Consider the following 6,000-nt stretch of genomic DNA (forward strand, 5'->3'; position numbering starts at 1 on the left):
GGGCCAAGGGGAAGGGGCACACCAGCCCACTAAGTGGCTGTGCGCCCCTCCCAACCCCTCTCACGTAACGTGGAGAGGTGGGGGCGCCTCTCCTAGGGCAGCCACCCCTCCCGGCTTGGGGGGCAAGTTTCCCAGGGGTGGGGGCGCCCAAACCCATCTAGGGTTTCCCCTGTGGCCGCCGCCCCTCCCCTAGGGAACCCTAGGGCGCCTCCTCCACCCCCTTTCCCCTATATATAGTGAGGGAGAGAGAGGGCAGCCGCACCTCTTCCCTGGCGCAGCCCTCCCTCCTCATACACCTCCTCCTCCTCCTCCGTAGTGCTTAGCGAAGCTCTGCCGGAGAACCACGAGCTCCATTGCCACCACGCCGTCATGCTGCTGGAGTTCTCCCTCAACTTCTCCTCTCCCCTTGCTGGATCAAGAAGGAGGAGACGTCCCCGGGCTGTACGTGTGTTGAACGCGGAGGCGCCGTCCGTTCGGCGCTAGATCGGATCTTCTGCGATTTGAATCGCCGCGAGTACGACTCCATCAAACGCGTTCTTGTAACGCTTCCGCTTAGCGATCTTCAAGGGTATGAAGATGCACTCCCTCTCTCTCGTTGCTAGCATCTCCTAGATTGATCTTGGTGACACGTAGGAAAATTTTGAATTATTGCTACGTTACCCAACAAGTAGTCATGTCTAAGATGTAGCGCAGCTGAATCATCATCTCCGATGGTCGTATCAACCACCCTGACCTCTTTCTTGCTGGTGTTGAATATGTAAGTTGCCCACACATCATGTAGCCTCGCAAAGTTTATGTACTGCAATGCATTTGGAATAGTATCATAATGATGATACGCATTCACAATATCCATCTTCACAAATGCATCTTGATCCAGAGTTTCCAGCAACTTACCTCAGTACTCATGTCAGGAGTGTGTCCAAGTGCTTGCACACCAAACATATGTTCCACGTGTCTGCGTGGTGGACGCTCATTGAACCTGATGCATGCACTCTGTACAATATAACAGATGAATGCGTGAGAAGACAGAGTGTATGAGGATATTATGCCTACTCGAATAGATACAATTGTTTTGGTTGGCACATGTACTTACAGTCCAAGTGGGTGATAGGAAACGTCTCCTTGGCCATCTAGTTAGTCCGTAGACCCACTAGTAGGAAAAGGGGCTTTTACCCCGGTTTGTAAGGGCCTTTTGTCCCGGTTTTCGAACCGGGACTAAAGGATCGTTACTAAAGCCCTAACCCTTTAGTCCCGGTTCTTACACGAACCGGGACAGAAGGTCCTCCACGTGGCCGCTGCTGCCAGCCCAGGCAGGGGGGCCTTTGGTCCCGGTTGGTGGCAACAACCGGGACCAATAGGCAGGGCCTTTTGTCCCGGTTGGTGTCACCAACCGGGACCAATAGGCAGGGCCTTTTGTCCCGGTTGGTGTCACCAACCGGGACCAATAGGCATCCACGCGTCAGCAGCTGGCAGGAGCTGAGGTTTTTGTTTTTTTGAAAGGGGGTGGTTCAGGGGTTTTGGGGGGTTAATTTAGGTGTTTCATATATTGTGTTAGCTAGCTAATTAATAGAGAGAAGTGTCCTCTCTTATCTCCGTGCTTGGTCGACGCTACCTACTATATACGTATGGAGAGGACTAGACATGCTAGCTAGTAATCAAATGAAGGAAACAGAAGATCGTCATGAACATATGCATACAGAGAGAAGTGATATCGACCACCTCTCCTTCTCCGAGAGATTGGTCGAACAACAAGTTCTCGTATATCTATCCGACACTACCGGCTACATATATACAATAATTATCTCTTACAATACAATCTCCTAATTAAATTGTAGGAACACAGGGTCCACATAGTATTCTCCGTTTTCATCGATCACGTGGTCAAGGAAGAATGCCGCCAATTCCTCTTGAATTCCTCGCATACGATCTGGTGCTAGGAGTTCATCCCGCTTCCGAAACATCTAATTTGAAGAAGGGGGTCAATACATATATATATGAATAAATGAAACTCAACACAAATGATGGTAATAAAATAAAATTGTGAATATTATTGCTTACGCACTTCATATTGTTCTTCAGTGTGGCCCCGCTCACAGGTCGTGTAGCGGATGGACTCGCAAACGTAGTATCCACAGTAATTATTCCCGGCTTCCTGCCACAACCACTTTACAAGAAATAGAGGTCAATCAAACTGATAAGTAAGCATGCTAAATGGTATTGATGAAACTAGTGCTTGAATCACTAGGAGATGCGCGGAACATGCTACTATAGTACTTACTTTCGGGTGTTTAAATTGCAGCTTCTTCGGCAGTCCCGGAGCTTTTGTGGTGAATTTTCTCTAAACCCTGCCAGACAAAGAAAACAATTACTTGATATCAGGAAATGAACAAAGTTGCTGATATGGTGGATAATGATCGATTTAACTTACTTCTCGAGCATTTGAGTCATGTTCGCATAGTCCTGGGGATCTTTTCGTCTCGAGTCTAAGATGGTTACTAATCCCTGCTCAAGCTTAATCTCTAGGAGAATATAGTGGAAGCTGCGCATGCATGCATAAGTCATCAATTACATTACCATAACCTGGACTAATAAGGGAAACCGAATATGCACAAGACAGTAACACTCACTTGAAGTTCTAAGGAAAGAGTATTATATCTTTGTTTTGATTTAATACCAACGATCGTAGCAAGTTGGCCTCGGCTTCTTTGGGATGTTTTTCAACCGTATATGCATCTATGAGATTTGTGTTAATGAACCCAATATCACCGATTTGTCTTTTCTTCAATTCGGCGATCTTCAATCTGCATAATATAGTGAGGATAATTATAAATACATGCAATGAAAGAGCTGACCTATATAGGGAGACTTAATGACAGAAGTAGTACTACTTACAGACAGTAGCAAGTGATCGTTGTTTTATCGAGGGCCTTTTGATTGTAAAACTGGAAGAAATCCTCAAATGGAACATTCAGCAGATCGATTCCAACGAGGTCATGCTCCGGTTTAACTCTCAGCGTCAAAGTATTCATCCCATCAGACTCTCTGCAGGTTTTCATGTACCAATCATGTAGTCTTCGCATCATCGTTGTTAGAGATCTTTCATCTTTGACGAGAGGCTTCCCGTAATGGTATTTGTGTTCGTCGACCACCATGATTTCATAATGTACATCGTCGGGCAGGTAATCTCCAAGATTGCTATAACCGGCCACCATCCTCGGATCATTAGCGACGATGTCTTTTGACACCTTGAGCGGGGGGCACGATCGGTTCGCTTGTTCGCCGAGCTGGGCAATTTTTTTCCCAGCTCATCATTCTTTTAACCTCTTATCACTGACAGTACTTCCCGACCGCTCCGCTTCGGCATATGTCTTTGCAAGAATGCGCTCATAGTTGCCTCTCGGCGGAGACTTGGGTGGTTTTGTCAGGGCAGCCAGAGTGCGCTTTGCTTTCACCGGATCTACCTTCTCCTCCGGAGGTGGATGTTTCTTTGCTTTCACCCCTTCAAAGAAGTTTGTCACTTCGGCTCGCACGATCTCCCTGGTTTCCTCCTCGGTCCTCTCGTATGGTAACTTCTCTGGATTCTTCAGAGAAGGACCGAATCTGTATTGCCTCCCGCCTCTGGCAGCTGTACTGCTAGACGCCGGCAGAGCAGACGGAGCGGCTGCGGCTGTCTTCTTTCCTTGCTTACGAGGCGGAGGAGAAGGACTACGACGCGCCGGAGCAGCCGGAGCGGCAGCGGGTCTCTTCCGCCCTTACTGACGAGGCGGAGAAGGAGGAGGCTGGCTGCTCTGGCGCGCCGGCGCAGGCAGAGAAGGAGGCGGAGTGCCGCCACGCGCCGGAGAAGGAGGCTGAGTGCCCTGATCACTCGCCGGAGGAGGAGGCGGAGGAGGAGGCGGAGTGCCGCCACGCGCCGGAGAAGGAGGCTGATCAGTGCCCTGATCACTCGCCGGAGGAGGAGGCGGAGGAGGAGGCGGAGTGCCCTTACTCGCCGGAGCCGTCCAGTTCGGAAGGTTGATGAGCTCCTTCCGCCATAGGCATGGAGTCTTCAGAGCTGAACCCAGCCGAGTCTCCCCTTCACCGGTAGGGTGGTCAAGCTGGAGGTCCTCAAATCCCTCCGTTATTTCATCCACCATCACCTTAGCATATCCTTCTGGAATCGGCCGGCAGTGGTAGGTTGCGCCGGGTTCAGGAGGTAAAACAGAGCCAACAGCCGCCTTGACTTTGAAGTTCTGCCATTGCGCCATAATGTGGCAATGTTGAGACTCCGTGATAGCATCCACGGGGTAGCTAGCAGGAGCCGTCAAGACATGCTCCGGCTAAAGCAGCTCGGCGGAAGCCACGCTGCTTCTCCGCTGAGATGGCGGTGTAGCTGAGGGGGTAGTTTCGGCATGTCGATTGCCGTCTCGTTCCTCTAACGCTTGAACCCTTTCGTGCAGCTTCTGAATTTGGATCTGCTCCACTTTTTTCCTCCTCTCCTGGCTTTTGTAACCGCCTGCGTCCGGAAAACCAGCCTTCCACGGAACGGAGCCTGGCGTGCCTCGTGTCCGTCCAGGGTGCTCAAGATTCCCGAGGGCCATTGTGAGCTCGTCCTTCTCTCTGTCGGGAACGAACGTCCCTTCCTGCGCTGCATCGATATATTGCTGAATCTTCTTGACTGGTATTCTCAAAAGCTCGTTCGTCCCAATGCACCTCCCTGATACAGGGTCTAAGGTTCCGCCAGCCCCGAAGAACCAAGTCCGGCAACGGTCTGTCCAGTTCATTGTCTGTGGTTCGATCCCTTTTTCAAGCAGATCATTCTCAGCCTTGGCCCACTTAGGCCGGGCTTTGAGGTAGCCACCTGACCCCGTGCGATGGTGAAGCTTCTTCTTCGCAGCATTCTTCTTGTTTGTCGCTGACATCTTCTTACTCTTTTCCGATGTCTTGTGGGCCACAAATGCGGGCCAGTGATCTCTGATCTTCTCATACCGGCCGATGAATTCTGGTGTCTCTTCTTTGTCGACAAACGTTTTCAGCTCATTCTTCCACCTCCTGAATAGGTCGGCCATCTTCTTAAGAGCATGAGACTTGATTAATTGCTCTTTAACTGGCTTCTCCAGATCCTCCTCTGGCGGTAGGGTGAAATTTGCCTTCAGCTCAATCCAAAGATCATCTTTCTGCATATCCTTGACATAAGACACCTCAGGGTCTTCCTTCTTAGGCTTATACCATTGGTGGATGCTGATCGGGATCTTGTCCCTAACTAGAACCCCGCACTGAGCAGCAAATGCATCCTTTGTCCGGAGGGGTTCAATCGGTTGGCCGTCGCGCGCGATTGCTGTGATCTCAAACCTTTCATCCGAGCGCAACTTTCTCTTCGGGCCTCGTCTCTTTACTGAAGTTGTGCTCGATCCGGAGGGCTAGAAAAAAGAAGAAAGACGAGTGTTAATTAATATGTGTACATACCAAAACAATGAATACATCAATTAGCTAGTCAGCACAGGCTTAACTAATATATTTACCTGGCCGGACTCTGTTCGGTCACCGGAGCCGTCACCACGGGCCCCTTCTTGCACCAGCATTGGGTCACCGGAGCCATCATAATCATGTCTTTCCTCCTCCACTCTTCGATCACCGTAGCCTGCTTCTTCACCCTGTTCTTCCAGACCATCATTGTCGTTAAGATACGACAAGATATCACCTCCGGCTAAGATTATGTCCCCCAACACCTCTTCTGCTTGCTCGTCTCGTCCGTGCTCCATTGTTTCTGCAAATATTACAACATGGCAATTATTACACAAACATGACAGCAGGTGGATATATTAGTGCAAACGTAGACCTAGCTTATTCCGGGTTTGGGGTGGCCTTGGCAACGCTTCAAGGGTAGGGGCACGGCGGGAGGGGGTAGGAGACCGACATCATTTTTTCTAGGGTTTGGGTGTCCTCGAGAGTTTTGGTCGAGCGAGAGGGCCGGGGGGTGCTCCCGTGGTATAAGTTATCACGGTCGAGAGGGGGTATAAATAT

The sequence above is a fragment of the Aegilops tauschii genome, chromosome 7, assembly GCF_002575655.3.
Source record: "Aegilops tauschii subsp. strangulata cultivar AL8/78 chromosome 7, Aet v6.0, whole genome shotgun sequence".
NCBI lineage: Eukaryota > Viridiplantae > Streptophyta > Magnoliopsida > Poales > Poaceae > Aegilops > Aegilops tauschii.